General features: G+C 36.1%; 1 protein-coding gene across 4 annotated transcripts in view; it reads right to left on the bottom strand.

The window, feature by feature from the left end:
- The window catches only part of QTMAN (queuosine-tRNA mannosyltransferase), a 336,827-nt gene that overhangs the window by 237,616 nt on the left and 86,878 nt on the right, over positions 1 to 12,333 (bottom strand). The gene's annotated exons all lie outside the window — the stretch shown is intronic.

Below are 12,333 nucleotides of genomic sequence, written 5' to 3'. Positions count from 1 at the left end.
TTCCTGTTAGAAATAAGAAAGAAATACAAATACTACATTGTTTAAAAAATATTGCAGAGGTTTGACTTTTCCTTTATAACTGAAGAAAACACCACTTACAAAATAGCATATTCCTTTTCTAATAATGTTGTTCCACGACATTATTAGTCTCAACAACTCAACAATGCTCTTCACTAGGGACTGTACTTCACCTTGCTCAGTAGAAGCAATGCCTGCTTAAACTGCATTTCAAAGCAAAAAATCTCAAATGGTTGTCAAAGAAATGCTGGAAGTTAAGAAAAGCTTATTTCTTGATCTCTGAATCTCCCAAAGAGCATTTTGGGGGGAAAATATACATATTTCAATTATCTGCAAAATAAGAAACAGTGTTCCTCAGGTGGAAAAGGCATCCACCCTGGGGTCAAGGAGATACAAATTAGAAGCTCAGCTCTATCACTTCCTAGCTATATGACCTTGGACACGCTACCTGACTTTGTAGAACTCAGTCTCGCCTTCTCTAAAATGGGGCCAATGGTACTAACCACAGAGGTGTGAAGATAAAATTGTAGCACAGTAGCTTACAATCAGTAATAAGGTATTTTTCCCCTCTATATGAGTAGAAAGCACCTTAAAGAGAAAGAGTCTCTTCAAGTCCTCCAGCATGTTAAAATCAGTAATTTTCAATCATGGCCCACCATCCACCAAGGACAGGTGGGAAAGATAGACAGATACACACATGCACCTGATATGCAGTGGGTGTTACCCATTCCTCATTGGCAACCTGCATTTCAAAGACAGTTTTAAAAGCCCCACAGGTTTTGTGGCTAAAAAGGAAGCTTAGAGGCTCGATTTTTTTTCAGGCCAGCTGGAGAGGCATTTCAACTCTAATCACACTCCAAGTTTAACAAAATGGTAGCCACTAATCCTTCAAATGATGGAAGCTTCTAGAAAGTAACTAGAGAGAGCAACAAAAGGCAACTTTGAAAATTTTATCAAAGGATTCAAGAAATACAGACTAAAAGCAGTTTAACATTAATTTGCTTACTAGATCACATCACAGATATCTACTATCTTGCTTTATTTCCTCTGACCTAATCACGCTGAGGTGTATATTCTTAAAAGGTCTCTGGAAGACGCTTGAGAAAATGACCTGAGATGTTTCCTCAAGTGATGGAATGTGATATAAACCACTCTAAAGAATATTTCACTCATATAACCTCAAAGAAAGCAACATCAATATTAGCGGGGGGGAAAGCTTTCTGATTCTTCATTACTCTGCCCTTTTCCATGATTAATCTAGAGCACGTGTTATGCCATATAGTTACAGATGTTCCTTACGGGTCTGAATCATGAGTTATCTGCAAACTGTGGAGGCAGTATGTGTAGGTGCTGCCGTAGATTCAAGACAATCAGTAAGCAGAACTAAACGCCAAGCATGTGGGAGGATGAAAAATAGAAAAGGGGAAAAAAAGATTATAGCTATAGAAGATTTCCACCCCTTTAATAGCTCAGTGCAAAGAGTGAAGTGTACAGGTTTGAACTAGCGTTTACTGGAGCACTTTGCTAGTGGCCAACGGGTGTGCCTGCATTTGGGGTATTTTTCTAGGGAGAGTAACTATGTCCTACCATCTCTGAAAACTATACTTAGTGGCTTTGATTCATGGAAATTTGTTCTGCTTGTTTTGTGGAGACAGACATATCCTGGCAGTTGCCCCACGTGCTTCTATTGCAACTTTTGTGGCAAAAAGAAAATGTTTTTTTCCCTATGGTCTCCTTAAAGCACAACCTGCAAGGAAGAGGACATCCATTAGGTACAAGCAAAAGAGGGGAAGTGATTTTTAAATATAAGATTCAAGCCAAACATCATTACAGCACATTAAAGAACAGGTCAGATACTTAAGTGGTGCTTAGTTTTGTTTTAAAAAACACTGCTTGAAACAAATAAACTTGAGGTTTAAGAAAAAAAACCACTTTGTTAAAAAGGATTTTTGCTGTTAGGCTAGAATTTGCTAAAAGATAAAAGAGTACGTTATTTGCCCATTTTAGCAATACTCCCAGAAAACTGCAATTGGTCATCCTGACACCACAGATACTCATGAGCGAGTCGGTGAATACAGACATTTTTGCACCACTAGCAACGGCTACTGGGGAGTGAGTCCTTGGGAGCAGCAGGGACAGGGTCTCAACACCGAAAGGACTCACCCCAGTGTAGGCGGAGGCCCCCCTCGTGGCAGTGACCTAGTGTTTGCCAGGAGATGGTGGGTGGGCCCACATGCAGACAAAAGTCTTACATAGGAGCTTGGGTGAATGAATCTATTAAAGCATTTGTTTGCACACGCATGGTCACAGATATTAAATCTTTTAATAAACATTTAAACTGCATAAGTCTATCAGAATTAGGGGTGTGGCATTTTAAAAGGAAGAAATAGGAAGAAGAAGAAAAAAAAAAAACTTCTCATGTTGGAAGACAAATACCAATCAGAAAGCCCAAGTCCTTTCTGCAGGACACTACACTGATGATATTTGATAGCACTAAGAAATAGAGTAAATGGCCAATCCAATTCTTGCTCCTAAAAGAGCATATAAAATGTTTTACACACATTTTACCAACTTTTAAGTTTCTCTGCTTAAACACGCAAGCTTCAGTTTTAAAAAAAACTCCTCTTCAGCATATTTTATTCCTCCAGTGATACCAATGAACGAGAATCTACTATACCATTAAAGTTTTATGGAAGTTTAACTCATTGTCAATACTATGATTTAATGATAAATGGTTAAATACTAAACATTAAGTTGGCAATAGAAAATGAGTCAAAGTGATAGCTCTGACACAGAAATGTTAAACTGCAAATTCTATTTAGGAACACCAGAGGTCAAAATGATCTAATTATCTACCTTTCCAAAAAGTTTGTATTTATAATTAAAAGGGGATGGAAAGTGGAAAATCACAAGAATATTTCATAGAAACATTTTGACCAAAATGAAAACGTCCCATTAGAGTCATCTCGGTTAAACACTAATAATGCATTTATAAGATCACCGAGAGCAAAAGTAGCCTGAAACCAACACTGTGAATATTTTTAAATTTTTATTAAAAGTTTTTGTCACTGTACCTGCATTTATTTTCAGCTTGACCCAATTTCTTTATTCCCTGAGCCATGATCATTTTCAAGGTGAACTACATTTTTGTCTACCTCCTTTAGCACTTACAACTGCTGCGGTAGCTGAGTATTTTTTTTAACAGTTCAGATAAAGGAAAATCACAATATGTCACCGATTTCTTGAAAGAGATGTGTTAAGTATAAATACATCATGTGGACTTTTGAAAACTAATCCTAAATCTCATTAGAAATCTACAATTAGCCCCCATATATGATGTCAACTCAGTTACCTATAATATTTAAATAATTTTCCAACCAAATACCAAGTAAACACTTGAAATCAGAGGAATTGTTGTATTAATATATTCCACAGACACTCTACTGCTATTAGTTGTAGGAAGGTATAGTTTCAGTGATGATGGTTTTAACGGTTTTAATCCCACACACATGAGAAATTGATTCCACAGGTAATGCACACATGGCTTGATACCTTACACTTCTATTAATTGCTGAAAATATATTTTCAATTTGCCTATAAGCAATATTTGGAAAAGTAAGCTTGGCTGAGCAAAAAACAGTGGGCTTAAACACTAACTGCTTTAAGTTGGGGAAAGTAAAATGTGAGTAGGATTTCCCAATAGGTCATCAGAGGTTTACCTGGTATTTTCTGACTGACCCCTTCCCTTCTGCACCTCCACCCACCAACTCCAACACACCCAGGTTCTATTTAAAAAGCAACTAATAACCCAGCAGAATAAAATAGGGCAGTACTGAGAAAAGTTAGTGTTACCTTCCAGCCCACTCACTTACTTTAATGATTCATCAGGGAAACCCCAGTTGTTAAAATATACCTGAACTCTCATTAAATAGTAAAAAATTAAGCATGAAAAGATTTCTGCTTTGAAACATGTCACCACTGAGTCCCCTAACAGAACCTATGCAGGGTGAATACATAGTAAAAATACCTTTTGCTAAAAAAGTTTCCTCAAGATTCATTATCGTATCGGGGAAGAAAAGAGATAAATTCTATGAAATGGTTATTTTTTTTAAAAACTTTAAAAAAATCGGGCATAGCAAATGCATCCTAACCCCTAAAGCCTCAATGTAACCTCTGAAGACTGGAATGTAATCTGGCATGAAATGCAGAGTAATAACCTTGCAATCCTAAAACTATAGGCACTGATAATATTCTACCTACATAATTAGAGAAAGTTTGGTTAATAGTAAGGAATGAGTCCGATTCCTGAACACTAGTTTGAATTGAAGAAAATGTATCATGGAAACTAATTATTATTCCATTAACTGATTAAAGGACATACAACCTAACATTAGTCATAACTTGTATACTATCTGTACTTAAATAGCAACATTAAAAAATCCTGCATTCATAATGAAAAAGATGTAGCCCTCTATTATCTTATCCCCTCCACCATGCTATGGATGTCCTAATTTCTTCAACTGACTTTTGTTTACTGTTGTGGTAACTAAGAACTGAAGATTTATGTAAGGTTTGGTAAGAAGATTTACAAGCCATATTCTTTGTGAGACAATTTAAAACTATTTTAAAATGTACTTTCCCAATTATATGATTTGCAATGATCTTTTAATATGTGCTCTTTTCAAAATTACAATCTGATATGCATATATGGCTGCTTATTTTCCCTAACAAATATTTTCATTCTTTCTCAATTTGGAATCTAACTTTCTGCTTAAAAATATCAATCACTAATTCCATGACTTGAATTAATCCAAACTCTTGCTTATGACTGTCAGCAACAAATGTAAAATCAACAAATAATTTGATATGTCTGAACTATGACATCATTCACTTGTTTTCAAATATGCATAATTTCCACAAATAACTAGATGCATATTATTACAATTTATTACCTTACGTTTTTGTAAAGTTACATTCCATGTTATATAGCAAAATTACAGCTATGAAAATTTTTGTGAGAAGTTTACTGGTTTAATTTCAGTGGCAAATAAAATACTAAGCTTCTTTCAGTTTTTCATTGCTATTAATTTCATGGAGAACTTCAAACTACAAAAGTAGCAATGAATTAGTTCTACTGAGTACTAAAAATATTCTCAATTTGCTGACATTTTAAAACATGGCAGTATATGTATGAATCAATAGAAAATTACACACCAGAAAATCATCTCATCACTCATTTGAACTACCCTAATTGCACTACCCTTTTAACTATATCTCCATGCTACCACACAATCTGGTTCCCATCACACCATTCTCCAGAAGCCAGCCACAAATAATCTTCCAAAATGCATATCTGATCGTAAAGTGACATGCTCAAACATCTTCAATGTCTCTCCATCACCTAAAGATAAAACCCAAGGCCCTACACAATGCAGTCAGGACCTTCCTTTTCCAGCCCCTTCCTTCCTGTCTCTACCCTACAGCCTCGCGTCCCCTTGTCCCACTCCCATCCCTCTTCCCTCACTTCGGCTAACTCTGCACTGCAGCAATACCAAGCATTCACACTCACGCAGCTATGCTACACTTCTATGACTTCACACCTTTATCTCTTTTCCGTTAGCTTTCTCTTGGTGTTTACCTAATGAACTTTTCTTAAAATTTCTGCTCATGAATCATCAATTCAATGAAGCCCTTCCCTGAACTTCTCTTAGCATGACTTCCTTTCTACTTCCTACACTACCATTAAGCTTGCTCCACTCTATTTCCATGTCTCGCTTCCCCCAGGGACTGCAAAAATCTGAAGGATGGGGACCATGACATTTCCTGGGGGCTATCCCATGGCCTGGCACATAGTGAATGTCACTAAGTTTTTATAGAGCTGAACTGACCATCTGGGGAAATGGGAACTTGATTCTGCCTTCAAAGTGTAGGTGCTTTCACTTAGCACGGGTCCCAAGCAATCAGGTGTCAAACAGCACTATACTTAACTACTGATTTCCCATTGTTCCTGAAGTCGAAACTAAATCAAACAGCCAGCATATGCAAACACATTTCATTATATTTTCTTTCAAATAGTGATTGTTTTTCCTTATTGTTCACAGAAATCAGAATTTATTAGAAATAATAAATTTAATAATAAAATGTAATTAACAACAACAATTAATAAAATGTAGATGTGTGTTTATCTTAAGCTACTAATATAAGTAATGATGATTAAAGAATTAAGAGAAAGCACCATAAGTAATTCAGTTCTAGACCAAAGCAAGTGTGATGGCCTAAGAGAATATCTGTGGGATCCAAAATTTTGAAAATCACCTGCAGTTTTTTATTCTGTTTGATCTACCATCACCATAGTTTAATACTAGAAGTGGAATTAGGATGACAAGCCAATTCCCTCACCATCAATCTGGAGATCCCATTCCACATTTACTAATTAGGCTTTTATTTAACGGGGAAGAAAAAAGACATTTTTAAATACTTTCTGCCAACAATTATTCATTTTATAAAACTTTTACAAGATGAATAATGTATTTGCTTTCTCAAGATGGCATTTCTCCAAGGCTTCCTCCTTCCTGAAAGGGGCTGCAAATCAGCTCAGTGGGAGAAAAACTGGGCGACCTAACACAGCCCGGTATGGATACCTAAGTAGAGAAGCCTGGGCGTGTTGCAGAATCATGGGTGGGAGGGACACTGCTGCTGTGGTTCACCCACTCTTCTTCAATAGAGGAAGAACTGGAAGAGTGAGAGCAAGGGTCTTCTGAGCCCTTAATCACATATCTTCCCATTACACTGCATGCAGGCAGGTGACAAGACTTAAAAGTCACCTCCGTTTTCTAGTTTTTGAAGTTTGGGGATTAAATATCAACGTTTCATAATTATTAATATGTAAATGATATATATTGCAGCGTACCATTATAAGCAAGTGGAATATGAATGTCACTATAAGGTGATAAATATATGTATTACATATTATATTTAGTAATAACTCCCAATAGTTTGTAAATCTAAGACATCAGTGATATAAGTCACACGAAACTGAATACCATGCAGTTAGGGTGGTAAAACTCAAAATTTTGTTCTAATCTCTTGTGATTCCTTCCAGAATCCCAAGTAATCATTCCTCCCCTGACCTCACAACCCTTATCCTTCACACCCTCCCAGCTCTAAATTGACCCCTTTTTGATAGGATAATAGGCCTTAAGGACTAGGATGAAAGAAAGACAACATCCAAGGTTCATGTGACAAGAAAGGTTTGGTCTAGGACAGGAGGTCAGCTATATAGATACATTATGTATGTCTCACAATTTACTACAGCCATCATCAAATCAAGTCCAAGTGCATTTGATATAACAATCTGTAACACTTCTTTGTACTGATGACTTGCACGCTGTGCTTATCTGGGTGATCACATAATATCTGTACCCTCCACTGCATATTAAGTTCCACGAGGAGCAGGACCAGGCCTGCTTGCTTACCACTATAGCCCCAACACTCAGCAAACAGAGAGTGTTCAACAAACGTGAGCTGAGACAATAAGCCATAAAACCCTCTAGCAATGGCATTGACTGCTTCTTCCTAATTCATCCAAGATCTGTATTATTATCAACCACAAACAATCACCCCTTGCTACCATGAATTACTATTTACTCTCACAGACAGAAGTAGATGCATTCATTTTATCACCATCTAAATGTAACAGGTGGCATCTTACTGTATCTGAAATGTCACAACTCATTCTAAGGAAACAGTTCTGCGGACAGCGCTGCTGAGGGGTATAAAAGTCGTGTTTCATACCGTGGGCAGCGATCTCCTCTGACTGACTGGACTCTACAAGAATGTTTAACACAAAGACAGTCGAGTCTATGACCTGGAAGAATTCAACTGGTTTATTCATTAGTCTGCCATTTTTTTATTGGACAAAAAGCATTACCTTGCTACCCTACATTGGCCTCAGTGGCAAAATCTCATTCAGACTTGGTTTGTGATGACTAATGTTCTTAAATATACTGGCACTAGTGAGTCTCACTAGCATCTTTTAAGAACTGAATCCCTATCAACTAAATAAAAAATTGTCGAGAAGTTTCCCTCTCCAAGTGGGAGGCACATATCACATTTTCAGTTAATTTTGGAACAGAAATAGCAGCGTTACTCTAATGCACAAACATTCTCAATGTCCTATTTGAAGCGCAGTAACCCAAGCAAACATGGGTGGCATTCCCTTGATGAGCTGAACCAAATGTCACCAAACGTAAAGTTCTAGATTTATTCACTTCCAGGGAAGAATGAAAAGGGCGTAATCTCACAGCTCAATCTATTGATTGTAAGGGGAAATCCACTCAAAAGAAATGCAAAATCCTCGCAGCTCAGGAAGCAGAAGAATATCAGTAAACACCTGGGAGAAGAAAGAGAAATTTCCATATAGGACTAAAGGGCTAGAAATATATATCCCTAGTACCAATGTTGACACCGTTAATACTTTTAATATTCATTTTATACAAATCAAAGTCGCCTGCAGTAACAGAACTTTTAAATGCTGCTAGGAAGTGTGAGATGAAGCCAGTAGAATCTGTGAAGATCCACATCAATAAAACCATGTTTTAAAGATGCATATAAATTAAAATATTTAGCGGCACTTCTCTCATCTCCTAAGTTCCACATGAACATACTAATTTATTAGAAGTAGGATTAGTTAAAAAGTATATTTTCTCCTCTTTATTTATTGTGCCAGGTCTTTTCCTAATTGCCACATATTTTTCAAGAAAGCTCTGATTTGTCAACGGTCTTAACACATTTGCTTATGGTTTAAGAAGTCAACACTAGAAAAACTGGATAGAATCTAGAGATTGTTAATGATGAATTTTAAAAAGCCGAGAAGCCCAGTTTAGACGGGTGCTGAGTAAATCTGGGGCTAATACACGTGGTAATGAGAGCCGTAAAACTATTTTTAAATATCACAAGGGGCATATTATTAGCTACCCACTATTATAAGAAAAAGAGTCAGTCTGATAATAATAGACTGGGATTTTTAAAACCTGTAGATAGTTAGGATTAACGCTGTTGAGTAAAGAAAAGGCATGCAGAGACACCAGTGAGTAATTTCTAGCTCGATTGCCCTCCAGCTTCTGCCGAGGAAGCACAGGCTTGCCCCTATCATCGGACACACCAGCTTCCCCTGGAGAAAAGATAAGTAGCAGTAGCTCAGAGTTTCCTGACTGGAGCAGCACCGTGACTTTTATCTAGTTAGTGGCCTTGTCTGCCACTGTTATCTCTTTATCAACCTGTTTTCAAGGAGACATTCCAATGATATAAATATTTTGTCTAGTGAAGCCAAGACCCTACAGTAAAGGTATTCTTTGCAAGCTACCCAGAACCATTTTGCATCCTCAGCATCTCTTAAGGAAGTAATTTCATACTTTGCAAACAGTATGTTCAAACAGAGTAAGGTTGCTTAGGAGTTAATTAACTCCCTCTTGCATCTGTATCCAGCATATACATACACCATATTTGGGACCGTAAGTCTCTCTACTGGATTAATTAGCATTTACAGTTAACAAACAGCCTGAATCATTGTAGAGAGATTATAACTTAAAACTCCCCAAACTAGGAACATAATATCCTGGATTTTATATAATAGCTGTTCAATTGATCTTAGTAGTATTATAAAGGAATAAATACTTTGTTTTCCTGTATCATTCCACTTGTTCAATGCTTCCTCATGTCCCTTGCCCCACTTTGTTCCGAAACTTTACTTGCAAGAACTACATTTAAAATAAACTCCTTCAGCCCTAGCCAGTTTGGCTCAGTGGTTAGAACACTGGCCCACAGAATGAAGGGTCTCAGGTTCGATTCTGACCAAGGAGTTGTACCTCGGTTGCAGGCTCAACCCCAGGTCCCGTCGGGGCCTGTGTGGGAGGCAACCAATCAATGTGTCCTCTCACATCGATGTTTCTCTCTCTGTCTCTCTCTTTCTCTCCCTCACTCCCTCCCTTCCACTCTCTGAAAAAGCAATGGAAAAAATATCCTTCCGTGAGGGAAAAAATAAAAACGTCCTTCACATTGTTCAGAGTAAATGACTGCTAGGCCCAATGAGTTACCTCTCCCAGGAGCAACAGGTGATAAAATTTCAGCCACCTGCAAAGTAGATGAGAATAGTTTGTGAATTAAAAGGACCCTTGTCAAATCCTGAAAACACAGGCTGAAGGCTGCTCTCTACTGAAGCTTGAAAACTGTGCCTGTCTTTTGATTCAAAAATACCACTTCTAAGAACTAACCCTGGAAACTGTCAAGAATCTTTATTGAAATCTTTGCCCCAAATTTAAATCAATCAAAATATCCAACAGAAAAAGAATGACTTGTGATTAAATGACGATGACAAAAAATCATAATGAAGAATATTTCTTGGCATGGGAAGTATTTCACTATTGCTCGAATGCATGAGATGAATGTATAAAAACACATGATGAAATGAATATATAAACATGAGGCAGTGCACATGCACACAAGTACACACAATCATTTATGGTAGAATTACAAGGGATTTTGTTGTTCTCTTTGTGCTTCATTTTACTCTTCAAGTTATTGCGACTGAATAAGTGTCAACTTGCAATTAAAAGAAACTATAAATTTTTCTTAACTTTAGGGAAGGAGGCCAAATTGTTTGAAATAAGCCAATTACTGAAGGCTTACTCCCCTCCAGGAGCTTGCAAATAGTTTTCAAATTATTCTTATTGCTATTGCTATAAAGAAATTTATTCAAAAGCTAATCAGCAAGGGTTAAACTAATGGGGCTACAGCTATTCACAAACACTATAATTTGGTTTTGTAAATAGCTTGTCTAAAGCATAAAATAAAATACTCAATTAATTAAAAAGTGTACTTGAATTATTAAGTAATTGCAAACAGATCAAGATCTTTATTCATATATAAGAAATTTGGAGCTGTACTTTGACCGAGTGTTTTAGAAACTAAAATACTATCTGGTACTTAGGGTTTTGAATAGGAACATGGGGAAGCATAGTGCAGACTCAAAGTTTCAAAGTTCACGTAAAATGTCAAGATTAATTTGTGCCTTTAATAATTAGCTATGGCTCTTGAAATAAGAGAAAATATTTAATTAAAGTGAATAAAATTGAAAAGAACTTCTGGTTTCACACTTAATTTCCTAAGTGTCTGTATTAGGAAAGCAGGAAAATGTTATTGCATAATCATGCATATGTGTTACACATGTTAAAAAAAAATAAGAAAGAAAAGAAAAGGACTGATTGGATATTCAACTACTAGAAACACAGTTTTACAATTTTAAAAGACTGTCTCCTCTCATAACCACTTATATTTTTCTTATATTTATATACATGCAATAGGTGAATAGATGGATACTCAATAAATATTAACCCAGTGGTTAGTAGACTCAGACTTGGTAGTGAAATATTTTTAAATGGAACTTCCAGATTCAAGTACTTTTTACAATTTAAACACCACGTTTCATTTTCAAGTAATAAGAACTAACACTATTATTCCTGGAATTGTTTTCTAATGCAGCCATTTCGTTTTTAAAATCATCTATACTGAAAAACTTAACTTACAAACCTAGACAGAAAACAACCTACCACTAAATATATACAAGTAATTAAGAAGTAACCTCTAGAAAACTTGAAAATAGTCATGAAAATATGAAATATGTAAGTGCAAATGTTAGAGACAAACTTATCATTTCATCTGTTTTTAAAGGGAAACATCTATCAATCTATAACTTATTTTAAAATTTGCAGGAAGTTGGTATGAAAAAGAAATCCTGATCTTCAGAAAGCACCATGTGGCATTTTTTAGCTTTATTACCACTTTGTTGACTCTCTGTCCCAGAGCAGATCACCTCCAACATTAGTACTCTGACCTTATGGAAAAGTGACAGATAAAGTTTATGGTGAGAAAAAATGAGTTTTTATGGGTTTCCAAAAGGGAATTCTTATGACACTAAAAGCCATATAATAATATTGATTTGATAACCAACTTTTTTACTGCCAAATTATAGACTTAAGGTTTCTGGAGAAATATCCACATGAATTTGCAGTCAAATAAATACAATAAAAGAGAAGCTTGGAAAAAAAAAAAAAGAGAGAGAAGCTTGAGCTCAGGATAAACAAGTCTACAGTCTCTTGGCAAACGTTAAATATATATATAAAATGATTTTTAAAATCAGATCTTCTTTAAAGTTTTCCATAGCCCAAGATTTACCTTTTACATTGGGACTGACTGACCCTCCTCTCAACATTTATCAAAAGTCAGGTATTAGCATCTACCTTCCTAAATAAGTACTTT

Source organism: Miniopterus natalensis, chromosome 8 (genome assembly GCF_054644295.1).
Source record: "Miniopterus natalensis isolate mMinNat1 chromosome 8, mMinNat1.hap1, whole genome shotgun sequence".
NCBI classification, from domain to species: domain Eukaryota; kingdom Metazoa; phylum Chordata; class Mammalia; order Chiroptera; family Miniopteridae; genus Miniopterus; species Miniopterus natalensis.
This window is presented reverse-complemented; position numbering and strand designations above follow the sequence as displayed.